At 36.8% G+C, this 27,787-nt stretch overlaps 1 protein-coding gene, 1 long non-coding RNA gene and 1 other non-coding gene across 3 annotated transcripts in view; 2 read left to right on the plus strand and 1 right to left on the minus strand.

Annotated features, from left to right (window-relative positions):
* Positions 1–27,787, plus strand: part of MLLT3 (MLLT3 super elongation complex subunit) — a 209,046-nt gene that overhangs the window by 31,172 nt on the left and 150,087 nt on the right. The window lies entirely within an intron of this gene.
* LOC116663084 lies at positions 1,456–27,695 on the plus strand. Its single transcript, XR_004319132.1, has 4 exons — positions 1,456–1,923; positions 6,520–6,527; positions 14,214–14,223; positions 27,686–27,695. It is a non-coding gene; the product is annotated as an uncharacterized LOC116663084 (long non-coding RNA).
* On the minus strand, positions 15,761–15,833 carry TRNAL-CAA. Its single transcript has one exon. It is a non-coding gene; the product is annotated as a tRNA-Leu (tRNA).

A 27,787-nucleotide genomic window follows, 5' to 3' on the forward strand; every position in this document is an offset into this window, starting at 1 on the left:
AAATTTTTTTTTTTTAAGTTTTGGTAGCTTAGGAAATTAAAAGGGTAATTTTTAAAGACACCACTTGCTACCTGGCACCTGAACTCTACTTTGGATCTACTGGGTGGGCTTCTGCAACTTGGTTAACCTGATTTTTTCTGGGTTAAATAGGATTAAGAACGCTTACTTTTTGAGAGTGTTGTGTGAAGGCTCTGATATGATTGTAAAGTTCTTCACCAACAGGACTCCAAGTAATAAGGAAAAATCTTGAAACTCCTTTGCTTCTGTTGCTTACTATCCTCCCCCTATACACTTCTGAGAATTGCTCAGAGTTCTGTAAAAGGAAAGTGGTTACAGTGTGTCAGGAAAAATAAATGAGAAATAAGTAATCCATAAACTTTACAGTCATAAGGGGATCCAGGTGGGTGGATCTGATGACTTGGCAACTGAGAAGGGGAAGCAAGTGTAATTGTTGATTTTATCAGAGCAGTTTTGTGTACTCTATGTGCACATAGTGGATGGGGATCGAACATAGACTTAACGATTAACATTAATTTCAGAAGGTTACAAAAGTCTACTGCTCCCTAAGTCCTTGGCAGTATTACTGTGTCTGTAGGGTGTGGTATTAATGCTCAATAAAAAACGGTATCAAATTCTGTCAAAATAGAGCTTGTGATATATAAGCGATTTGCTTCCTTTCATAGAATTTGTGTTTTCGGGCTTCCAAGTAAATAGTTTGTGTTATCACTGGGAGTTTATGAAAGTTGATTTTAGTATAATTAACTGTGATAAGTATTGAAATCAGAAACGGTGTCATTTGGTCACTAAGCACAAGTTATTTTCTGTCTGATTCTGGAATTTCAGCACTTTTAGCTTTGAAGGTTGCTTTGGGTTTGTTTTTGAATTGAATATATCACAGGAAAGGATGGTTGTTAAATTCATGACCAATCAGGAGAATTTATAGAGCTCGGAATGTTTGGTAAATTCCTTTAATTAGAAGATATTTCCTCTGGACTTTTCCCAGGGAATGCAATTCCATGTAATAATTTACCAAAAGGGAATTGAAAAAAGGAAATATCACCTTTGGGGCAGGAGGCTGAGGGGGGTGGTTGAGGAGAGTGCTTTAAAAGCAGCCTTGGCTTTTTGTAGAGTTCTTTGGTTTAAAGAGTTGCTTGGGCCACAAAAAGCAGCTGTCAGTTACCAAGTGTGGGTGTACCCTAGAAGTTAGTCCAGGTATGTTGTTACTCTTGAGGGGCCTAAAAATAAGTTCAAGAATTGGGGGTGTTTCTCTTTACCCTCATGTCTGCTGGCTGCTAAGGCCATTTGGAAGTTTTAGCTAAGATGTTGGTTTATATTTCTTTATGTATTAAATTTTCCTAATGGGTATTTTTATTCTCAACAGAATTAGTCTTTCATAGACTCTTAAATATTATTAAACAAGCTTTACCATGTTAAATCAATTTTATATGTGTGTGTGTGTGTGAGTTGTCAAACCAGTGGCACCAAAGAAGAAATGTAAGTGGAGGAAGAGAGTTATGTAATAAGAAGAACAAGCAGGGTAGAAAGCCATGGTGGAATGAAATATATCTCTTACTTAGGAAAGGCCGCATATGTAGGTCCTTCTTTCTCTTTCCTCCACTTGGGTGTCTCCCTCCTAATGTGCTTTGGGCTTTTGGGGCAAATATGAGGAGTGAAACTTGAAATATTCAGTTGGCAATTCATTATCAGTCCTCTATATAGAGAAGTTTGGGATTGGAACTGTTTATAAAGTGGCAGTGTGAGTTTTTGAACTCAGTGTGTAATTCATGTCCCCATTACTAAAAGTGGTTTGTGATATTGGGAGCAAGTACCTGGTTCGCGGATCTTGTAGATCACTGATAAGCCACAGGATTTCTCTTGGAATCAACTTTCTGTTGTATGCAATCCCTGAGGGTCGAGAGGGCAGTGGAAAAGGAATTCCCTAATTTGATTATATTGACAACATCCTGGAGCCAGATTTTCTACATGTGTATCCTAGGAAAAGAGGCAGAGGTTACCATGGAAAGATCATTGGGCATCTTTGGTGGGCAAGGTTGGGAAGAAGTATCACGTATTTATATTTCTGTCAGGTCTGAGTAGTCAGTGGTCCTACAGTTCTTCTCAAACCAGCCATGGCAAATTTGATAGTCTTGGCTGGGCATTAATATAGTGGTTAAAATCATGTCCTACGGAGTCAGACTGTTCGGGCTGAAATCTCAGGTGGTGTTCTGCCAGTTACCTAGGTGACCTTTGTTCCTTCAACTGCTCTTTCCTTACTTTCTTCATCTTCAAAATGGGGATCATAAAGTATTTATAGAGTTAGAGTGCAGATTAAACATTATATATAAAATATGTAATACAGGCATAGAACAGTTCCTGGCACAGAGTGACACACATGTGTTAGCTATTATTATTATTAGTATTATTATTACTAGGGACTATTTAAGAGTTAATCGTTGATATTATAAACCATGTTGGGTTGGTAACAGAGACGATGTTTCTTTGTAGAGAAAACAAAGCCTGTTGTCAACTTTATTTTTCAGTCCCTTGTTTGGGTTTACACACATTATAGCTACTTGCCTTTTTTCTTTTGGGAAGTTTCCAAGGAACCTCCTGTAATTTATGGCGATTTGAGTGGTTTATGCCTTGTCAAATGAAGGCATAATATTCATAACACCTTATTTAATTTTATTATTTTTTTGTTAATGTCTTTGAGTAAAATGAGTGTGTTGGTCAGTTTGAGCAGATTGAAGTTCCCAACAATGAATACCATCCATGAGTAACTTTCAGAGACATTCGGGTGTATTGCTTGTCCCTTTGCAAGCTCTTTGTTGCCCTGGGATCAGCCTGCTGCCCAGAGCTCTCAGATTACACCTGAGACAGGAGATGACTTCTTTTGAATCTTACTCTTGATAGGACCGTTCCAAATGGATGTTTAGGGCAATTTCACATAATTAGGGCAAACATATTTTACCTGTGGTGTTTCCAACAATTAATTATTACAATTAAAATCCATTTACTATAAGTACACCAATGGGATATCAGTGCTAATCAGCACTTAGCACCCCCTCTGGATGACTTACACTTTCTTCATTTACTGTTTTTCAAACTTCAAATGCTGACTGCTTTCCAGAAAACAAAAATAGCTCCCTTGGGGAGGAGGACCTGCTTGGCTAATCTGGGACTGTACCAATTAGATGCCATGAGAGCAATCATAAATACATGTTGTAAAACTAGAGGAGAGTTGAAGACTGGTGAAACTGATGCCTTTTCATGGTCCTGTTAGAAATGCTTGCTGTCCAGTATGGTAGTCAGTAGCCACTGATGACTGTTGAGTACTTGAAGTGGGGCTTAGACTGAAGAACTGAATTTTAAATTTTATTTAATTTTAATTAAATTAAAATTTAAACCAGAAACTTGATTCACTTATTGGAAAATTGTAAGTATGTTTGGAACAACTTGGGCATGTGAATCTACTTTTTCAATGATAAATTTTTTGAAATCTGGATTCTTATCAAGTAGTTCTGTGAAAGTTAGCATCTAAATTGAGATGTGCTGTAAGTATAAAATTTACACTAGATTTTGAAGACTTAGTATGAATGAAAGAATATAAAATAGTGCAATAATTTTGTTATGTTGATTACATTGAAAATAATTTAGATATATTAGGCTAACTAAAATAAAATACTAATATTAATTTCTTTACTTTTGAAAAATTGTGGCATCTAGAAAACTTTAAATTGCATGTGTAGCTCGTGTTCTTTTTCTTTTTCTTTTTTTGATCGTGTTGTTTTTCTATTGGGCAGCCCTGTGTTAGGCTGTTTTTCCCTGATATGAGTCTTTGGAATCCTTTTAATATACTCATATGTTCTTGTGTTTTGGGAGATCATGTTCTGGAAGACTTCATGAGAAATAAAAATCATCTGGAAATAAAACAATGTGCTCACTATTTATTGAATATGAAAAATAATTGCAACCCTATCCCTTTTATGATTTCAAATGAGTGTTTTACAGGTAGATTTGCTGCTGTGGTTGATTTAAATCTAATAGGGTTAAAGAGGCATGACTAAAATATGAGGTCATTAAATAAGACTTATTAGGTATAGGTAATATATGCCTGTTGTATATTCCTGTTTTTGGCCACAAAAAATATATGACAAAATTCATCCTCCCAACAATTTCCAAATGTACAGTACAATGTTGTCAACCACATGTACACTGTGTAACGTATCTCCAGAACCACCCCCACCAATCCTGCGTAACTGAAACCCTACACTCACCTAGCAACTTCTCCCATCCCCGTCCCCCAGCCCTTGGCAACCACCATTGTACTTTCTGGTTCCGTGAGTTTGACTGCTTTAAATACCTTATATGAGTGTAATCATGGAGTATTTGTCTTCCTGTGACTAGCTTATTTCACTTAGAGTAGTGTGCTGGAGGTTTATTCCTGTTGTACAGTATGACAGTATTTCTCTTTTAAGGATGAATAGTATTCTTTTGTATGAATATACCATATTTTCTTTATCCATTCATCCACCCATATACATTCAGGTTGCTCCACCTCTTGGCTCTTGTAAATAATGCTGGAATGAACACAGGTGTGCAAATATCTCTTCAAGATCCTGTTTTCAGTTCTTTTAGATATATATATACCCCAAGTAGAATTGCTACCATATGGTAGTTCTATATTAATTTTTTGAGGAACCCCTTTAGGCTGTTTTCCATATTTACGTTCCTATCAGTAGTGTATACAAGGGTTTCAATTTCTCCTTATCCTCATCAACATTTATCATTTTCTATTTTTCTGATAGTGGCCATTTTAACAGGTATAAGATGATGTTTCATTGTGGTTTTGATTTTTGTTTTTCTGATGGTTAGTGATGTTGAGCGTCTTCTCATATGCTTCTTGGCCATTTATATATCTTATTTGAGAAATGTCTATTTAAATCCTTTGCCCATATATAAATTTGTTATTGAGTTGTTGGAGTTCTTTAAATATTCTCGATATTAGCTCCTTATCAGATGCATGGCTTGTAAATATTTGTTTCCCATTCCATAGGTTGCATCTTTACACTGTTGTTTCCTTTGTTGTACAGAAGTTTTCAAATTTGATGTAGTTCAGTTTGTCCGTTTTTCTTTTTTTACTGCCTGTGCTTTTGGTGTCACATCTAAGAAATCCTTATCAAGTTCAGTATCATGAAGCTTTCCCCCTTGTTTTCTTCTAGGAGTTTTACAGTTTCAGGTCTTAAGGTTTAGGCCTTTAATTCATTTTGAGTTAATTTTTTGTGTAGGATGTAAGATAAAGGCCCAAAGTCCTTCTTTTGCATGTGGATATCTAGTTTTCCCAACACCATTTGTTGAAGAGACTGTCCTTTCCCCACTGAGTAGTCTTTACATCTTTGTCAGAGATCATTTGACCATACACTCGAGAGTTTATTCTTGGGCTTTTTATTGTTCCATTGGTCTATATGTCTTTATGCCAGTACCATACTGTTTTGATTACACTGTTACAGTAATTTTTAAAAGCATTTTTTCATGTTTTTAAGGGTCTGGTTAGGATTGTTTAGAAAATTATTGGTAATGCCTTCTCTAATTCTTTATAATTTATAACTTTTTGCATTTTAGTATCCAGTATCACTTTCCCAGGAATATAAGGAATTTTGTTTCTTCTCTTTTTCCCCTTTCACCTCAAGCATGTTTGGAACAACTTGGGTACATAAATCTACTTATTCAAAACGAATGGCAGATGGTGTGAATTCAGTTAGGAATATTTGCCTCCTCAGGTATTCCTGATCTTCAGATGGAGGTGAGAAGGCAGGGAGGAAGGTTGGGATTGTTTAATACGGTGTACGCTGGAAATGTAGTAAAAAGATTAAGACTCTGGAACTAGACTGCCTGGCTTTGAATCTCAACTATGTCACTTGGCTGAAAATTTTGGGCAAATAACTTGACATCTCTGATTTAGTTTCCTCATCTGTAAAATGAAGTTAATGTTAGAAGCTACCTCACAGGAATGTTTAGAGGGCTAAGTGAATTAAATATGGTGCCTGGCATATATTAAGTGCTGTATAACTATGTGTGTTTTATTACTTTGACTATTAAAAATAAAAACAAGGATACTTGCTAAATTCTGGGGTGAGGTGGCCAACCTTTGTAGTTCCACCAGAAATAATGAGCAAATGGGCCACACATTATTTCTGTCCTTGAGAACTCTTAACACCCAGATGGTGTAATAGGAGATTGTACATTCTTAGGTCAGTGGAGGTTTGCAAATCTTTTAATGATTATATGAACATTACATTGATATTATAAATGCTGCCATGTAGTTTATCATTTGTCTTCTGGTTTGTAATTAGTTTTTTTTAATGTATGTATAAAACCTAGGGTAAGATGAAGATTAATGCATTTGAACAGCATAAACCATGATGACGCTTTGGTATTGGAGTGCTTATATATGCCATATCTGTCAAATAAATTTTGCAACTCAGACTTTATTTTCACATTGCAATAAATCATCTGAAGGATCTGAAGTTTTTAAATTTAATGATAGTGCTTTTAAATTTCATTTTCTTGGTGTTTTAATTGCATTTAACTTTTATAGCTTATGTTGCTTTATATTTGAATTATTCTAATATTGGAAAAATAAACACATGAAAGTTCATATTGGAACCAGGGATTTGTTTGAGATGTTTATATCAAGGGGCAGGACTCCTTTACTCTCCTTCATTCTTTTTTTTTTTTTTTTTTTAAATCTTTTTTAGGGTGTAGATGAATAAAAAGTCTCAATTGTTCTTTTATTGGGAAAATCCTGGACTAGAAGTTATGATTCAGGATGTTTGTGAATGGTGAGATGATCATCTCTATGGAAGTAAAAACATTCTTCACATAAGAAAGTGTATAAAAGTGTATATAAAATATCTTTTCTAGTACAAAAGGAATGTTACACGTATTTCCATCTCCATTTTAAATTTCTCTAGCATTTTAAAAATCACTCCATCCCTCACCCCAGACAAAGAGAATATTTTCACTTTTGCAGCTTACGTCTTTGGCATCAAGAGAGACACACCTGTGTATAGCACCAGTCCTTTTTGGTGGTATACACCGATTGAGGCTTAACAGTTTCTTGCCCAGCTGTAATAACACGGAGCTTGTCTGTTTTTTTCCAAACCATTTTGGAATGTGTAATATTTTTAATATCTGCAATTAACTGAAAGGTAAGTGTCCATGAATGCGTATGTTGAACACCTCATATATGGCCTTAAATAATTGGCTACTTAGTGGCTTCCCATCCATAGCTTGACAGCGGGCAGTGCAGGGCACCTCAGTTTCATGCTCCCGGATATTTCCCGGTGGCTGAAACCCTGGTTATAAGTGAAGAACCAGATGGTTGTTCTTCATTTGGGCTGCTGATCTTAGATATTCTACAAAGCTGCTCCTGTCTATAAATGTAGCACTTACATTTTCTGCACAGTATGTGCCTGTTGGCAGTGTTTTTGTTTTTCTAGTTAAACAGCCACTACCTGCAGGAGGAGTCACATACCGGAGCCGAGAAGAAATAGCCTTGGCTGGAGAGTTGGCAATAATTTTGTAATTAAAAAAAAGGCACACAGTAGATTTTATTAAAACAGGTCTGTCTACAAAAGGTTACCCTTCAGGAATACTCATCAGCATTCAAGAACAAATTTGAATCGGAGGGACACTGATTAAAGTGTTGTGCAACCAGGAAGTAGGGTTTCTTTGTCTCGCCTATGGTATTACCATCTCCTTCTCTCAACTTCTCCTTCTAAGTTAATTATGGCTCATTAGATGATAACAAAACAACTGTAGGGATACAGCATTGTAAATATACCACGTGGGTTTTTTGAAATTCTCACGGTGAAGGGGGTTGAGGATAAACGCAGTGTATTCTTCCTGCCTAAACCCAGAATCAAAAATGACTTTTTCATGATGACATGCTTTCTTTGGTCAGTGTGTGTGCTGCCAAAGCTTGGGACACTTGCTCGTGCCCAAGGACATGGCGTGAACCAGAAGTATGAGCTCTGCCCCAGTTGTAGGATAAATATTACAAAGGCATTTTCCACTTTCTGTTCTGCTATCCATTTGTCCACCGCTGTCCAGCTTAAAAAAAAAAAAAGATGCTAGTAGGATTGCTTTTTGCATGGCTGAATTAATGACAAAGCATAGATTTCTGTCTCTTTGATTTCTCTAATGGATTGATTGGCTTTTTGCCTGCTTGACTACATTAAGGAAAAAAAAAAAACCCTTTAAAAATTACAGTTAGAAATACACCTGTGATGGACTTTTAAAAGCTGTTTTATATTTAATAAGTGCAGGAGGTCCTTAGAAGTTTGAGGCATTCTCCCCTCACTGCCACAAACCCCTGTTTAGTAATAGAATCACATAGCCCTGTCTGCCTCTTGACGGATTAAAAAGGCAACCTCGTTGAGCCTAGTCTGTGCCTTGCTTGGGCATTTCTAGCTGAGATGTGGGTGGGCATCCTCTCACTGCTGTCCGTTTTTCACATTTGCCAGTATCAAACAGTTCTGAGCATGTGATGGTGTCTTTGGAATGTGGGGCATGAAGGAGTTGAGATGACGAGCTAATCAGATCTCGTGGACTGTTCTTAATTGTGGGGAAACATCTCTGTTTCTCCAGGACCCCGCTGCTTCAGCGCCCGACACCCTGTACCTGTTGTCATCCCACATGTGCTCCTTGCCATGTCTTTTCCTGCCCAGTGAATGCAGTTTTCTTTCAGGAACCATTTTGTCTCTCATTACTCAAATATTTTCTGATTGATTTTTTTGGATGTGCATTTCCTTCCTTCCTCTCGGTTTCTATTAAAAGTGCATTGTGTCTCAAAAAGCATTGCAAGCTCTGGCCTCTTTGGCACCAGAGCTTTCTGGGGTCGACCTGATTAACTGCGCTGTGGCTGAACGTCATTCCTAGTGTTTATGTGCCTGTGGAAGACTTGTATTTCAGAATGCTCATTCTTGTTTGTGTAGAACTTGATCAGTGTTGGGTTTCAAAATTTTTTTTCTGGTTTTATGAGTGCTTGTAGGTTTAGTATGCTTACTGAGGGGGCTCTGCAGAAAGCAGCCTATTTTTAATTCAAACTCATTTTCTGTTCATTCAGGCAGGACAAGGCGAGGTAAAAATGAAGGGCAATGCTACCAAAGCTCACAACTTTTCACATGATTCTGTCAATTCATAACTAATTTTAAACTTTTAAATTATTTGCAATTACCTGCTGGGTTGCTTATATATAGAGAGCTGAAGCACAAACAAAGGATCACTCTCTCAGTTGCACCTTTCCCCAACTTTCTGAGACTTAGAAAACTCTAAAGATGAATCGATAATGAAGATTGCCCCCTTATCATTGCCATTGCTGTTTGCTTTATTTGCTTTTTAAAAGTTGGAGCAATTCCCCTACAAAAGCAGCTTTCCAAAGATATGTCTTATAGAAATTTCACAAATACACTTGCTAAATATTTCTCCTTTGAAAATCTGCATTTTGTATAGTCACTGATAAATTTTTTGGCAGTAGGTGTCAGCCATTACGATGACATGTTCTTAGAGATTCTGATGATGTAGGGCAAAGTTTATGATCTAAGTTGAAAAACTAGGCCCAAATTATATACCATATGACCTCAACGGTGTTAGTTTTCACATACGTGGCCACATAATATTTTGGTGCCTTTTTCTGCTCTATAAATGTTAACAGTGGTTAGTCCTGGTTAGTAGTTTTATGAGTGATTTTTAACTTTTATATATATTTCTACATTTTCTAGGTTTATCATACTGTATACCTAGCAACCAGAATAATGACAGAAAACTCTGAAATGTTGCTAGTGAGTCGTTTTAAAGGGTCAAGCAGCATTTTCTAGATTATTGCAAAGACTTTATCAGATACTTGAGTATCTTAATTTTACAGATTAAATAAAGGCCATAAGGTTTAATCTTTTGCTTGAAGTCATGACATTTAGGGACCAATACCAAATCTGTAATTGAACACAGCTATGAAAACAACTCTGAGATTAATTTAATTTGGACATTTTTGTGGGATTTGCAATAGTGCTGCCTATCACTATGTTAACAAATAGTGGATGTTGTGTAAATATTTTAGTTATTTAGTATAAACTAAAATTGACTTTTTTAGCTTTCCTGTAAATCAGTAGTTTATACAGATTGTTAAACAGATAAGATTGGAAGGCTGGGACTATGAGAGGAGACATCAAGCCAACCTTTTCCTCAGAGATTTTTAAAGTTTGTTTTTAATTACTGCTTTGTACATTTTTTATTTTGAAAATGACAGGGAATCAACAGTTTCTTAGTCTACTATAAAATGCAGTTACACATTTAGTGTCATACTTCCTGTCTTAGAAATTGATTGAAATTAAAATTGCTAGTGAAAGTGAGAAAAAAAACGTTTAGGGGAAGATAAAGGAGACATGAAACTGGGTTCTCAATGAGGAGTCTATAGAATCAGAGTGGCCGCCAGCAGGATGAAATCCTAATTAAGTACTTGACAATGAATTAAAATAAAGAAAAGCAATGCTTTAAAAAAAAAGATAAAAAGAAAACGAATACAGCGTTGAAAGGAAAATGTATTTGAAAAAACAATGGTGCAATTGGATAGTGGGGGAAACAAGGGGTACTCTGTCATGATAAAAGCTAAAAGCAAAACTAGGTTAGCAGAAGTTGGATTTTTCTTTTTGAGGGAAAAAACGAAGTATCAAAGAATATAAGTAGATGTATTAAAATAAATTTAGGTAAAAAGAAGTATGTTGCAAATAAAAAAAGATATAATCCATAATTCATTCAAAATGTGTAAGCAGTTTACAAGGACTTTCAGACTGCAGCTGACTGAATACTGGTTTATACCCAGTGGTTGTTTTTGGGAAGATACCTACCAGAGAAAATGACATGTAGAGCAGGTGTGGTTTTCTGAAGAACATTTTTCAGACTTTAAAAGAAAGTTGTTACTATAAATTCCCCTTTATGTCATCTAGGAACTGACACCTTAACCTCTACATCTTGGCTGATTTTCACTCTGAAAATTTTGATGGGTGAGTTGGGCAGACTGTTTCCTAAGGGACTTTAAAGTGCTTGTTCCACTGGGCATACATTTTGCCTTCATTGTATAAAAATGAAATGCGTATCTCAAATCAAAAGTTTAGTGACTCTTTCTTAAAGTTTTCATATTAAAACGTGTGTATTCAAGTCTAGGTAATTTTTCACTCACAGAAGCAGGGGTAATATTGGAGATCTAACCTTTTGTATTACTTCCTGATCTGATCCTCCTTTGTGAAATTAGTACTTCTTTTTTGCTGACTGTTTTTTGCTGACTTTGCAGTTATTTATCGTACAGATCGACAAAATAAAAATGATATTGCTAAGCAAAGTTAACAAACACTAACGTTATATGCCCAATCTTTGACATTTATAGGTTTCCCTTCTTTATTATTTTATTAAAATAAGAAGCATTTCAAAAACTGCATGTTTAGACACAGAATCGACTGACTGTTGAGTTTCCCTTGTCTTTCTCCGAGATGGAGGCGGTAAAAAAAATCCCTAGGTAACTGGATGAAAGAACAGCTCCAGAAGAAGAAAGAGGAATCAAAGACATAGACATAAAATGCTCAGTTTGGATAATTAGCCTGGGTGACAGAAAATTGGATTTATCCTATTGGAATCTTGAGTGTCCTTGCCTATGCTTTAGTAACGGTCCTCCGTATAAAAATAAAATTGTGAAACAGTAGGCATAATTCTAAAATGGTCTCAATATAACACGAATATTTCGTTGAGTTACTTGTTCTAAGCAAGCATCGTTTGATACTGTTAGAGCAGTGCCAATTAAGTGCACACACTTGAGATCCCCTGCAATGAAACTAGACATTTATTTTGTGCTACTTCTTGGTTGGCCATCCTGTTCACATATTCTGATCTGGCTAAGAGTTATAGACTTAAGTCTTCGGAACTTTTGATCTCAACATATTTTCAAATTAAATTAAGAACATGATTATTAAAGGTATTCTTTCTCCCTAAGGAGAAAAGTGGTTCCGTTAAATTGGTTATAAAAACATAACAAATATTTCCTTGTATAATTAAGATTTCCACCCCATTTTGTCTTTTCAGCTAGAGATGGTGGTTTTTCAACCTTGGTTGCATATTTGAATCACTTGAGTTTAGAAAAAGACAAGGAAACAAACAAAAACCCGCAAACCTGGGCTGTAACACAGATTCTAATTTTAGTGGTCTCAGGTAGGGCCCTCGCATCAGTGGTTGTGAAATGTTGCCAGGTGACTTAATGTTTAGCCAGAGCTGATAACCCTGTGCCAGACACTTATTTCTGATGGACATTTATAGTGTGACACTGTCAGTCTTTGATTTTTCTGGATGTTGTACTTCAGTGTACCCTGAACTTTCACGCAGTGCAGATCCAAATTCCCTACATTACCTTTCCTGCACTTGGGGCTTTGATACACGAACTGATGAGTACTGTGGACAACCCTACATTAGGCTACTGTAGTGGGCAGAGAGGTGGCCTGGGGATACGTCCGTGTCGTAATCCCTAGAATTGATAAATCTTACCTTATTTGGAAAATAAGTATTTTGCAAATATGATTAAGTAAAGACCCTAAGACAGGGAAAGAAGGAGGAGATTTGACAGTTACACACAGAAGACAATGTTAAGACTGAGGCATGGGTAGGAGTGATGGGGCCAAAAGGCAAGGGATGCCTGCAGCCCCCCAGAAGCTGGCAGAGGCAAGGAGTAGATTCTCGTGCAGAGCCTCTGGAGGGAGCACAGCCCTGCTGACAACCTAAGTTCTGCTCAGAGAAACTGATTTTGGAATTCTGGACTCCAGAACAGGAAGAGAATAAATTTGTGTTTAAAGCCACCAGGTTTGTGGCTAGTTGTTAACAGCAGTCAGAGGAAGCTAATATAGCTGCCTTTAGCTAGCAGGTGGGTTTTGGTGGCCTGCTGTCTGTGTCTGCACAGCAGTATGTATTTGTGTAATAGAATAAACATCTAATGGCATCACTCCATTTTATAAAAAGAAGTTGAAATCGCAGAAAGCTTTTATGTATATATGTGAACATACATGTGTATATATTTATACACACACACAGTGGTGTAGCCTGTAATCTTAATGTGATTGAGATAAAGATGGAAATCATTAGGATGGGTCTTTAACCTCAATTAGATGCTCATTAGATTTAAGCTGTGTTTAATGATGAAGCAAAAGAACACAATTAATGAACATGTACCGAATGCTAGAACTGTTTTGTTGAAGATTGTTTCTCAAAACGTGAGAGGTAATTAGGGATTTTAATAAACTTCTGTTGCACTGGGAATAGATCATTTCTTATAACATTTACTCTGCTTCTTTGATTTTAAGGTGTGCCACTGTCCTCATTTATGAAATTGGTATCTCTTACAGTAAATGTCTTGTTTAATGTCTTTTCCCCTCACCCAGAGATGTTAAGAGTTGATGATGTTGTTCTGAAACAAAGGTGTCTTAGAATTGTGGCAATCCCACAGGTCTGTTGTTTGACTTTTCAGATTTGACTCTTGGATATTTGGTTTGAGCACATTTCTGAAATGCATTTTGTTAGAAGGAGAGCAGCACCTGGACGAAGTTCTGAAGCTTCTAATGTCCTAATTTAATTACTGATTTTGGCTTCATTTCCCCAGAGGTACTGTAGTAGAAACTAAATCTTATAATAACTTTGTTTATTGAGATGTAGGCTCTTTAGTGAAAAAAATCATAGGTTTTAGATGTAGGCAGGCCTTTTTCATATGCATGTACCATGTTTGTACCAAATAGATTTAAAGGTTCTACCCAAGTATTTGTATCCAGAATATATAAAGGAGTTGGCCAAATCAATACAGAAAAGACAGCCAACCCAATAGAAAAAGTAGATAAAAGACCCCAACAGACACTTTAGAAGAGTATCCAATATGGACGACAAACATATGGAAGTTGCCTAACCTCATTAGTCCTTAGGGAAATGCAAATTCAACCACAGTGTAATTTCTCCACACACCCACCCAAATGGCTAAAATTAAGAAAGACAGTACAGTGTTGACAGGAATGTAGAACAGTTGAAACTCTCACACTTTGCTGGTAGGAATGTAAATTGGTGCAAGCGTTTTGGAAAACTGCCAGTAAACATTTAAGACGTATTCAGTGATCCAGATACTCTACTGCTAGGAGTGTGTGTGTGTGTGTGTGTGTGGGCACATGTACAAGACATGTACAAGACTATTCATAGCGGAACTCCTCCTAATAACTTAAAACTTCCCGTCAACTCTAGAACGGATAAATGCATTGTGGAATATTCCTACAGCGGAATAATACAATTCTATCCATTAGTGAGAATGAACTAACTACTGCTTTACTCAGCAACACGAATGAATCTCACAAACATAACGTTCGCATAAGAGGCCAGACACAACAGAATATATATTCTATGCTTCTGTTAATATAAAGTTCAAATAAAGTCCTGTGCTACTTTGGGGTATTGGTTGGGTTTGGAGGAGCATAGTACTGGTAGGAGGCACTGGATCAGGCTTCTGAGAAGCTTCTAATGTATTTCTTGAACTGGGTGATGGTTATTCTTTTGATTTAGTGAGAAATTCATCAGGGTGTATACTTATGACTCGTTGCACATTTCTCTGTGCATGTACACTAAACTTCAGTAAGTTTACAAAAAGTTCATCATTGTCAGCAGACTGCTTGGCAGCTCATGGATGCTTAATTGCCTAATAAACATTTGTTGGTTTTACTTCATTTTATACTTTATGAAATTTTTCACATAACATACTATAGTGCTTTCTAATCTTAAACAATACATATCTTCTCCACAGCAACCCTCCCCCATACCTCCCGCCCACCTTGTCGACCTCCAAGCCTTTTTTAGCCATGGCCAAAATTACAAAAGATATTGCTTATTTGGTCTCAGTACAAAATCCTTGCTATGATTTTTAATAAATGCCTTCAAAGAATGTTACAACATGTAAATTTAGAGGATCAGGCTTCAAGCTAAACTACTATGGGTCTTGTGAGACCAGTTATGAGTAATAGTTTGATGAAAGGTATTAAAAGCCTGGACTGACACATTAAAAGAGCTAAAAAAAAATCTTACAGCAACGAGGTTGTATCCCAAACCTATTAAATAGAGAAGCATGTGTGCCCAGTGACCTTGAGATTGGCTAGACCTGCATTTGAGAGTTGACAGGAATGGTTTACAGATGAATGAAATAAGAAGCATGTGTAGTGGGGATACTGTTACATTTGATAGGAGGAATGAAAACAAGAGCTTTAAATTTCATTTAAAACCTTGGTACTTAAAAAACACACACACACACACACACAAAACCCTGAGAACTGAATTTGTCTTTCTGTTGGTAGAACTGATGTAAGTTAAGGAACTAGGTGCTCTTCTCACTGCTCCTTTCTGTCTAGTCCTGCTTCTTTAGTTCTTTACTTTCTTGTTCACATCCTCTCCCCTATCCCCTCACCTCTCTTTCCTCTTCCTCTGATTCCCTCTTCTCCTTCCTCTTCCGAGTGGGTAGGTGGCCTCCAGACTGTTGAGGATGCCCTGGTTCCCTCTGCATCCTGAGGGGTCCCTTTTCCTTCTGACTGAAGCAGCTCTCAAGGGTCTATCTTTTGTTTTCTTCCTTTTGGAAGGAAAAGTTTAAATTTCTTTCTTTTTTAGGGGGTGGTAATTAGGTTCACTTATTTATTTATTTATATTTAGAGGATACCGGGGATTGAACCCAGGACCTTGTGCATTTGAGGCATGCGCTCTACCACTTGAGCTATATCCTCTCCCCACCACTGCCCAGAAAAGCTTTAATTTCTTGACTCCCTTTAGGAGTATATCCAAAAAAATAAGCAGGAGCTGGGGGCAGTGGAGTTGGGGGATTGTCACTGCCCACCAGGAGCCTCATTCAGAGATTCCCTGGACTCCTGTGAATGGGAGGGGAAGCAAGCGTGAGTGCTAATCACACCTGAAACCATGGCTAAAACTTGTGGCGAGCCATTCATGATAGCTACCCACTCTGCACCCCAGTCATTTTCTTTACTGTTTTTACTTAAAGATGTTGTTTCTAGTTAGTCATAGTTACTCTGGTCCTCTGCTTAAAAAAGTAGAGAGAGCATTTTTATTTTATATAGTAAATTTCATCAGGCAGAAATAATTCGTAATTTCATTGTACCATGGAACAGTTTTATAGAAGTTTAAATGGAAATTGTCATATAAGAACCAGGATAAGGATAATATTAATTCTGTGTCTTGATAAAAATAGTATTTTCAGAGACAAAACACTTACTTGTATTTATTTTTGTTTTCCTTATTCTTATGCTTCACTGCAAATGATTGTGTTCCCTCAGAAGCACATACTGGGCAGGAACTTCCCCGGATATTTGAAACAAGAGGGAGTGAATGTCACGTGTCCCCTCAAAATTTGATACTGGAAAAACAGAACCACCTTAAAGTATTAAAAAAAAATTAGTAGGCAATGATTGTATCTTCAAAGGCGTAATGGCTTTATACTGTGGTCCAGAATGGTTCTATCAATCTTTTGGAGAGGAAAGCTAATTTTAAAATGTGCCATTGCTTTTCTCCAAATAATATTTATCAATTTATCTATTCCTAAGTACAATACAGGGTTATTTAAATTTTTTAAATTAATGCTTTTTTTGAGGGGTGGTTTTCAAAGCTGAAAGAGATGACTTCGGTGGTCTTTTTGAGATGTGAATCATCAAAGAGGCTTCTATATACAACTCGTTCCTCTACTTCAGTGGTAACTTTAAAAAACATGAACAGTTTCAGGGTGATTTTAAGGGAATTTTTCTAAAAATTTTTTGTGTGTGTATCAAAATTTGATTCTGGGTTCTAGGAATAAATGTGTTTTACACTTTTATTTGGTTTATTTGGTTTTATTTGGTTCAATGGGCAAACTTCTCACAGCTTGATTTCAAGAGTATTCAAAACCTTGTGACAGAATTAGATGATAATTTCCTATTAACATCAGATGGCATCTTTCTCCCTTTAGTTCCCATGCATTTCTTCATTCGTTTTTTACGTCTCTCTTTTTAGACTGCTGTTACTCTTGAATACCAAGCTGCATTGTATAAATAGAATGAGAATATTATGGCTATTTTTTTCAGCAATTAATGAGTTCTAGCTGGTCTTAATTGCTTGTGGCATCGTGAACAATAAGGGATTTCCCTTCATTAAATCTAAGTTTCAATACTGATTTAAAGAACAGAAGCCACTGAGTTGTCTTTTTCATACATTACTTGAGGACACATTTTCCTGCATTTTCTTCCTGTTTGGAGCATGTACATTTAAAATTGAAATCTTCCTTTTATGGTAGTGTTACTGTAATGTGGTATTGAACCAAGAGTCTCTATAGAGACTTGAGTTTGAGTTAGAATTAAATATTCCTTCTTTTATCATCTTGGGAGTTTTGAGCTTATTTCCCATCCATTGTCTCTCATTTAAACACACACACACACACACACACACACACACACACACACACACACACACACACACACACACACACACACACACACACACACACACACCCCCACTGCTTCTCTGGCTTTTTGTGTAGCTGTGTGCTGTGGCCATGGGCCAGCATTCACTCCTGACATTTTGCCATTTTCAAATGCGCCTTGGATTGCCCTGTCCCTGTGCCTTTGACACATTATCCCCTCTTCTCCAAATATCCTGTCTTCATTCTGACTGGTGAATTCCTGGTCTTCATTCCGGGCTTATTTCAACCATCACCTTCTTTAGGAAACAGTCTGTTCTGTGTACTGGGTTAGCAGTCATTCCTTCTTTTTGAGTGCCTAACTGTGCCTTTCTATTTTACTTGACTTATTTTACCTGAAAGAAGTTGGAATCCACAGCAGTTGGGATGGGACTTGGCTGGTACAAATTAAACTCAAAAGAAGTCCTTTTTAATTAATAATTGATAGGATTTGTGAGCCCAATAGGTGACTGTAGCTTAGCTTATTCCAGTTGAGACTTAATGATACTCTGAGTTTACTGTGTATAGATCATGAGATATGTACGTGTATGTGAAGAAAAATATATATGCCGTATAGTCAGATGAGCCAGTGTGGCTTAACACAGTGACACACTCCTATCCAGGACTCGCTTATATAGCTGAAAGTGATAACACATACATATTTAGTAAACTTTTTATTTTGGAATAAATTTAGATTTACAGAAAAGTTGCAAAGATAGTACAGAGAGTTCCTATGTACCTGTCACCCAGTTTCCCCTGTTGTTAAAGTCCTACATTAGCATGATATTTTTGTAGAAACTTCAGAACTACCACTGGCACGTCACTATTTACTAAACTTCAGACTTTATTCAGATTTCTTCAGTTTTTCCACTAATATCTCTTTCGGTGTTTCAAATCCAGTCTAGATACCTCGTTATATTTAGAAAACATTTATTTTAGAAGTCTATACTTTAAATACTAACTTTAATTTCTTCTAGTTAACAAGCATTTCTAACTTTTTCCCCTGTTTAGTTTTTAAAGAGCATTGTCCTTCCTTTTCTCTGTGTTAGTCACGAAGGAAAATAGAACTATTAATTAACTGGATCATTAATTACAAGTGTTAAGGGTCAGGAAAATCAAAATAATTCCTCCCCCTTTTAAATTCAAAATAGTGATCCGTCTAAACCTTTATTGAGAATTATTAGCTTTTTTTATTTTGTGAATTTAGTTTATTTTCCCTCCTACTCCTGTCTCCTTTTTATGTACTATAAACTTTCATAATGTTCTATTTATTTTTCAGTTTTTGTCAAGTTTGTATCTAGTAATTTTTTATTGCTGGTGCAGTTGGGATCATTTTTTCTGTTGCATTTCCACAACTTTTATTTTGAGATAATTATAGACTTAATAAAGATTGGCAAAAATAGAAGAAAGAGTTTCTGTACATGCTTTCACCCCGCTTCTTTTTATGTTAACTTTTTAAATAACATAGAACGATCATGGTATGGTACAGAATGTATTCAAATTTCACCGGTTCTTCTAGCATCCTTATGTCTGTTCCGGGACCCAGCCTAGCACCCCACGTTGCGCTTAATTGCCATGTTTCTTTAGTCTTCAATCTGTGACCATTTCTCAGTCTTTCATGGTCTCTCATGACCTTGATATTTTTGAAGAGTACTGGCTGGGTATTTTGTAGGATGCCCCTCAGTTTGGGGTTCATCTGATGTTTTCTCATGATTAGATTGGGGTTGTGTGTTATTGGGAAAGACACCACAGCTTTGATGAGCCCCTCTCAGTGCGTCATATCAGGGACTGCATGATGGCAATGTTTATTACTTTGTTCACTTGATTAATGGGGTATCTGCTAGGATTCTCCACTATAAAATTATGTTTTTTTTTCTTTGTGGTTATTAAATATTTTGGGAGAGATACTTTGAGAGTGCATGATATTTTGTTTCTGCTTAAACATTTGCCCACTTTCTTTGGCATCCATCCGTGAATTTTGCCTGCAGCAGTTAGCGCTATGGTGTTCTAAATAAGTTTCACTTATTTCTTCTCATTTGCTAACTGGAATTCTTCCAGCAGGAAAAGTTGTCCATTCTCCCTGTTTGTTTATTTGTTTGTTTGTATCAGTATGCCGTATGGACATTTATTTGGTTATACCATTGTTAGGTATTTTGTTATTCAGATTGTTCCAGCTTTGGCCAGTGGGAATTCCTGCAGGTTGCCTCCTGTGCCTTTCTTTAGACATGCTTCCGTCTTCACTTCTTCATTTTCTGACCCTGTGAGACTTTCCAAGTACATCTTATATTTTCACTGCCCCAGCCCTGGGTTCAACCAATTTTCCCAAGCGCCTTGGTACCTTTTATTGGGGACTAGTATTTAGAAACCAAGATCTGGGCACTCTTTGTGGTCATTGCTCCTGGGTGCCACTGCTTCTGGTCCTTCTCAGTGGATAGTGCTGTGATGTAAGTGTGTGAGATTCTTTTTTGATGTTGTTTTTACAGCCCTCTACAGTAGGTAGTGACTATTAGCCCATTAAAAAGAAAATCCCAATGTAGACTTTAGCACCAGTCTGTGTCATGAAGGATATTTGTCTAAAATTCTAATGACACTGTAAGAGTCAATAAGCATTATATAACACTAGGCTGTGAGCTCTTTAAAGTCTGAAAAAATCTGTACGAGCACATGGACAGTAAATAAATGTTTATTAACAAATTGAATTAGACTAGTTTAAAAAATACAAATACCATGTAAGTGTAATTATTTCTTATAGTTAATTAATTAAGTGGAATATATATCCTTAAACTGGCTAGTAATTCCCAGCATATTCCTGAAAATTTAGTAGGTGCTTAAAGTGTGTGTGTCAAGTTTATTAGAACACATTTTCAATTATCTCATAATATTATAAAAGTAATATATACTTAGGAAAGATTTTACCTTTTAGTCTTCTCTTGAACTTGCTAAAAAGATACTTGAAAATAGAGTTTGGGTGAAATCTGGTGCCAATTCCAGATTCCCACATAATCGTTCTACATTATTGCAACTACTTGGTACCCTTTTAGAAGAAACAGATTTTTTTTTGGGGGTTCAAGTGTATCTGGAAATGATTCTACACACTCTGTAGGCGATAGAGTATTATAATAGGTTTTGACAAAAAAGAAGTAGATGTTTCTGCTCAGCCTAGCAAATAAACTTTTATAATAGTATGTACCTTTTGGCATGACAATTATTTAATAAAATAACATTCCAGAGACACAGAAAGTGAGAAATAACAGGGGACCTGATAGGTAATGAAAGCGTTGGAGGTAAGCCAGAGAATGAGGACAGGAAGACTTCAGAGGCTCTCTGATTAACTGTAATTGAAACTATTTGGGCGTGTACACATTTAGAGTTCTGTGCTTTTCTATATATTTTTGCGAGGCTACCTATCAAACTGAACTGTGATTTTTAAAAAGTTACAGTTAACTAGACTTATTGTGGCGATCATTTTGCAGTATTTACAAATATCAAATAATGTTGTACATCTGAAACTAATAGAAAGTTATATGTCAGTTCTACATCAGTTTTTAAAAAGTTGCTGTATCTTTTATATACATATAAAGAAGGCCTGGTTGTGATCAGAAGAGCTGTTTGGTGTAAACATTGGTTTCCAAGCTTTTGTGATGAAGCTACTTTCATTTGAATGAAAAGGTGGGGTTGGTGAAGTCTTGCAGGAATCAGGAGATGAGATCGTAGGCAGGGCTAATGCTCACAGCTGTAAAGACCTGGAGCTGGGTCTGGGGTTTTTGGCTGGCATCTCCTGGATATTTTTCTTAGTGACTTTTCTTCCATTTTGTATTTTTTTGTCATTATGTATTATGTTCCTGCAGTACCTAGTACAACATATCTCATGACATTTGCTTGTTCATCATTTTCTTGTGTGAAGACCTTCATAGAATCCATGTTGCTCTGATTTAGAACATACATCGTTTTTCTTTCGATGTATGCTCGACCAAAAGAACCTTTATATCCGGGGATCTGTGCATGAATTTGACGGGTGGGGCACAAGCCTCTTGAAGTGGTATGGGATTTTTTTACGTGTGGGAACATTTTTTTGCAGTTGTGTTTTTGGGTGGATGATCTGAAGGTTTCATCACGGTTTCAGAAGTAGTTCAGACCCACTGCAGTCTCACTGCTCACCGAGGCACAGCTCTAAGTAGGACCATCAAACTGAAATCTCTGTGAATGCTGTTATGACTCAAAGCACCAGATGCACCCGCTAGTTCCCTAGCAAATTGGTGCCACACCCTCTGAAGTCTTCCCTCTGCTTTGCTTGGGGTTTGGTGTTGGTGGGGATGACAATCTTTTCTACTACTGTGCTTCTGCAACTTTTGTTTTCTCTCTGGTGCCCCCTACGGAGGGGAGCACCTCTCTGTAGCCCCTTGTATATTGTATAACACTTAGTATATAAGGATGTGTATCGTTCCTCCTGAGTCAGACTATGCCAGGCTGCTATAACAGAGACCTGAGGATGCAGAGGCTTACCTAACTAAGATGTTTTCCTCATTTATCCAAGTCCTGATAGGCATGATCCAGGTTTGGGGACCTGTGTTTATTCAGAGATCCAGATTCCTTTCAAATCTTTTTTGCCTCCATCCCCAACACATTGTTGTCACTTTCCTGACTGAAGCCCTGTGGCCCCCAGATTCAGGTTTCTGGGGGTAGGACAGAAGGAGAAGCGTATCTGATGTTTATAAAGTCTAAGATGTCTAAAGTCATATATCGCTTCTCACATTCTGTTGGTAAGAACTATTCATACAGCTACTCTACTGCAAAGGGAGCTGGGAGATGTGTAGCATGAAGGGGGACGAACAGATTTTGGTGGAGAGCTAGGAATCTCTGCCACATTCTGCATGGTATCCTCCAACTAGTTTGTAAATTTGTTGAAGTCAGGGCCTTACATGCTGTTCTTCATATGGTGTCTTATGTATAGTGGATGTTAGATCATCTGTGTTTGTTGAATTGTCCTATTCGGTGGAGTATGTATGTATGTATTTAAGTAAAATCATTTTACAGCTGGTGATGCAAAACAGGCAAGTGCCATAAACAGCAGGAATTCTAGCCAAAAGGCAGACTCTGCAAACTACATTCTTAGTATGGGAAGGGATTGGTTATGTATTATGCTTTGTCTGTGCCAGTTTTGGTGATGGCCAGAGCTATTTTAGTAATCTTGGTTACCAACTTCTAGGAACAAAGTTTCTTGAAAACCAAATCAGCTATGTTAAAACAACAACAACAACAACCAAAACAACAAATGAACTTTACATAATGATGTTGTTACATGTTATGCTATTGAAATAGCATTATTACTTTTTTTCTTTAACATTTTTTTATTGAGTTATAGTCATTTTACAATGTTGTGTCAAATTCCAGCGTAGAGTACAATTTTTCAGTTATACATGATCTTACATATCTTCATTGTCACATTTTTTTTTCACTGTGAGCTACCACAAGATCCTGTATATTTTTCCCTGTGCTATACAGTATAATCTTGTTTATCTATTCTGCATATGCCTGTCAGTATCTACAAATTTTGAAATCCCAGTCTGTCCCTTCCCACCCCCCACCCCCTAGCACTATTACTCTTAACCTTTGCAGGCGTGCAGGATAAAAACCTCTGTACTCATAGATGCTGTTTTTACATGGCTAGTTTCAGGTGGTGGTTCTGAAACTTTAGTGGGTATCAGAATCAGAACAAGCTGCAAAGCTTGTTAAAAAAAAATGAGCTGGATTCCTCCCTGCAAAGTTTCTGATTCATTCATCTTGGGGTGAGGCCTGATCATTTGCATTTCCAGCAAGTTCCCAGGTGGTGTTGATGCTGCTAGTCTTGAGGTGACGATTTGAGAACCGATGGTTTTAAGGTAAGGAGAACACAACAACCTCTCAAAATCGCAAGCATCTGATATTACCAGTTCATGCTGGTATGCTGTTGCCTTGTCAGACTTCTAAGGAAAATCGATCATGGAATGGAGACATATATGTTAATGGCATTTCACATCAGCCTTCGGATAGGAGGCATGTATTGTTCCCCAGTCCCTAAAACTACATCACTGTAGCCTTTCTTGGAGGCAGACCAAGAAGGAATATTTTAGTAGTATTTATTGAAGGAATACTTTTGAAGTCTTGCTCTTGATTGGCTTAGGGTTAGAAAGGGTAGGCAGAGGCATGTATCTCATCCTTGGTTCAGACTTGGAAACCTTTTTCCTCCAGCAAGGTCAGCTAGGCTGTCTGCCCTTCTGAGCTGATAGGTTTCTCCTGCCCTGCGACTCTGAGGTGGAAGAGGAATTCTGAGGCTGCTCTCAGCTCCACAGAGTGGAGTGCATGATTGATTATTAATGTCTGCTGTGGCTGCTCTGGCCATCCCCTGCCCTCAACCTCAGCAGAAGGTGCCTCTCTTCAAACCTTCGCCTTTCCTTCCCCTTCAGTAATAGAGGAGTGTGTGTGGTGGGGGTGAGTGTCTGCAGTATCTATGCATCTATAAATGATGTATTTCTTGATGTTTCATGGGTTAACTTCTTCTACTTGTTGCTTTTACTTCTGGGAGTTGTTTGGGACAAGGAATTGTGAGACAGTATATTATAAAGCACCCAGCGTAGAACTCACTGTGCTATAACTTTCTTGGTAGATTTATTTTTTTCCTACTTGAGAAAAAGATATGGCAATAATGCCTTATTTATTTTTTGTTACATATTTGCATATATTCTTTCTAAAATTTAGTTTGATTAGTTTCTTTTGGTCTTAATTACTTATTTTTTCTTGAAAAAATTTTAAAATTATGAAACATAATACATTTATAATACATTTAATTTTCACGTCAGTCATCCCAGAAATTAATAAACATCCCTCCATACGCATGTGTGCACATAACCACACACAGCCCTGCAGTATCAACTTTTCATGATGCCAGTGTTAACATTATATGTTTCTGCCACATCTTTCACATGTGGTCAATGAAATAGTCATATGTAAAAACTTACATAAAAACAAAACTAGGTAATAGCATTTACATGATTCTGCAACTTGAATTTTTCAGTTAAACATACACATATCTTGGGACGTATTTCAAGATCAATAGATGCAGAGATGTAGAATTATTTTTATTGGATAAATATTCTGTAGAAAGAATCAGCTGTGATTTATTCAGCGTTTCTGCTGTTCACGGCAACTACATTTCCAGTTTTTGTTCTTCTAGGTAGTAATGAAAATATCCTTGAGAATGTATCTTTAAATACTTGTACTTTTAGTTCAGTTGAATATATACAAAAAGGGGGACTCCTTGATTGAAGGATATATGACTTTTAAAATTTAAATAATAACACTTTACCATGTATCTTTCCAGAAGATTGTGTACTTTCATGCTTACCCCTCCCCCCCAAAGTATATAAGAATGCCCATTTGGGGCAAAATTGATCTTACTTGCATTTCTCTGCCTACCAGTGAGATTGAGCACCTTTCCACAAATTTTTCATTTATTTGCATCTTTTCTATTTCTTGTTCATTTTTTTCTCTTGGGTTCTTTTGCTTATCAAAGTTGTGGAGTTCTTTAGAGGTATTAATCCTTTGTCAGATGTGTTGCGAATATATTCTAGTTTATTATTGGTCTTTTGCCATACAGAAATATTAATGTTTATGTAATTTGATCTGACAGTTCTTTCATTTATGGTTTTATGTTGGATTTTAGGGTATGTAACACATTTTCACATTTGATTCTCATAACTTATCTGAGATAAACAGGATGTAATGTTGATACTCTCATCTTTAGATGAGGACTCTGATCTTCAGTGAAGCCAAGTGGCCTGCCCAGGTTTGTAAGAGGTTCATATCAAATTCAAATTAATTTGTTTTTAAAATACTGTACCCTGGCCATTGCACTGTATTCTGATTGATAGTTTTTTTTTTTTACATAAAAATTACTTAAGTGACTTAGCAGAATATAAAACTAAAGTCTGTGGTATTAGTGAAACCACTGTAATCTGTTTTCAAAGATGTATGTGATATATAAGGTACAAGTTATTTTGTTAGTGAACGATGCACTGATATGTACATAACAGAAGTGATTTGAGCTGTGGTATAATTAGAGTCTTGCAGTGGTGAGCTGTGTTTAACATGGTATGACTCAGTATTTCAATTATTTATGCTTAAAAACAACCAAAAATCTCAAATGTGGATAGTTAATGAATACTTATCTCAGGAGAGAAAGCAAGGTAGAAGAGAAACCACCCTCCAACAAAGATGTTTTAATGAGTCAGACCGTGCACTGCCTGAGAGCAGTAACCACTTTTATCTGGAGATAAAGAAGAATTACAAAGAATACAGTAAACATTTCTTCCTGTTATATTCATCTGAAATTTGAACCGAGTAAATATACCTTTCAGAACACATTTTAATGAGCGTTCTGCCCATAGTGGACATACGCAAAAAAAAAGATCACCCATAGGTGGGCTTCAGTTACTGTGCTACAAGTTGTAAAGGCGGCTCAGCCTGGACTCTGAGAGTTTGAAGAGCCCAAGCAGACCTGGTGCTCATTTAGATCTTCTCAGAGTGTAAACTGTGGGCACTGTGCAGGCTTAGAAAAATATGGAGCCTAATACAATAGGTATCTCTTTTGCAGGAAAAGAGCAGAGCCCCAGTTCTGTTTCCCGCTGGCTTCCTTTGGTTTGTAATGCCTCGTCATGTCTTCGTCACCCTTCTTCAAGCACAAAATCACCTGACTTTTAAAATGGAACGGTTTAAAATGAAATCATGTACCGCATTCTTTTGGTCACTAGTTCCATGAGGCTGTAGAGACGACAGGTGTATGAATGAGTGAGGCCATAAACTAGAAATGGTTTGAGTTCAGTAAAATTGGGATCCTCAGCCATGCTTTGTTTTTTTAAGCTGGGCCTTTGGGGTCTATACTTATTTTAGTGAACATGCCAAATACAGTTTGCCATCTGGGTTTAAAACATTTTTTTGACTACTTTTTGCTTAGTTCTTTTTAATTCAAGAGGCTGGTCTCTATAAACTTGAATTGTCTGAAGTCTGACTTGTAAAGCAGTTTGTGCTTATCTGTTTAATCCTTTCTTGTAGCCTGAATCTTTAACTCTGTTTTGTCTTCTTCATTCTCTACCTCCAAGATTTACTTTCAGTTCCTCACTAAAGCTATGACTGGGGTTTTGTGGACTAGAATTTCTTCTCTTCAGGTCTCTAGATCCTGGGGAGATAGTGCTGGCTCAGGGGTGGTGTCCTCCCCTATCTCTTTCTGCCATCTGTAAACACTTTCATTCTGCCTTTAGTGGATGGGCCTCCCTAGGATACATGAAGCAGAGTGTTTGTGAAAGGAAACTGATAAGACTAAAGACATTTTCCTTTATAAAAGAGGAAGGGCGGAATGTGGGGGAAAGGTAAGGGAATAGATCTGTTGTTATTACTTACGCATTTCAGGCATTTGGTGGGTTTTTCATTTACCTGCGATTTTCTGAGACCCAGTACAAATGGACTTCAGGACAGAAAAGTTGCAAATATTTTAAATTTACAGCAGTCTCAAAAGCATGGTATTGTGTGTGATTCTGGTCAGTAGTGGACCCTAAAATATTTTATTGTGACAACATTGAAATAGAGCCTCCCTTTTTGTGTTAAGCAGCAGCGAATGTAAATTTGAATGTCTTAATTTTTCTAAGTAATTTTCAGCTTTAATGCCTACATCAACCCTCATATAAGCTGTTTTATTTTATTTAATTTATTTTTAATGTGGTGTATTTTAACGCTTAGCCTAGATAGGGCATACTTCATTTGGATTGATGATATAGTCTTAGTGTAAGATGCACTTTTTCTGTACTTTTTATTTTATTATGATTTTAACATTTGAAATGTTCAGCCTGTTGATTTATCTATTGTTCTGACTTGAAGATCCCCCCCACCTCATTTTGGGAATAGGCTGCATGGTGTTATATGATTGGTTAATAGTCTTCTAATACTGTAGTTCTGCCTTTGAAGAAGACAATGAACTTGCTATAGTTAGTAAGCAAAATCTTGCATGCATGGGCAGGCGGAAATTGGGTAATCCTGAGAAATCATATGCTAGCTTTGAACATGGGATTAATTTTGGTTTTGATTACTGTATTATCCCAGAGGTTTGAGAGGGAAGGAGGAAACTAACAAGGGTCTGGTTGTTAAGGCTAGCTTTAGAAAAGTTATATAAAATTTGATCTTGCTGTAAACATCTTTTTGTAGAGATACCAT

Source organism: Camelus ferus, chromosome 4 (assembly GCF_009834535.1).
Source record: "Camelus ferus isolate YT-003-E chromosome 4, BCGSAC_Cfer_1.0, whole genome shotgun sequence".
Classification (NCBI taxonomy): Eukaryota; Metazoa; Chordata; class Mammalia; order Artiodactyla; family Camelidae; genus Camelus; species Camelus ferus.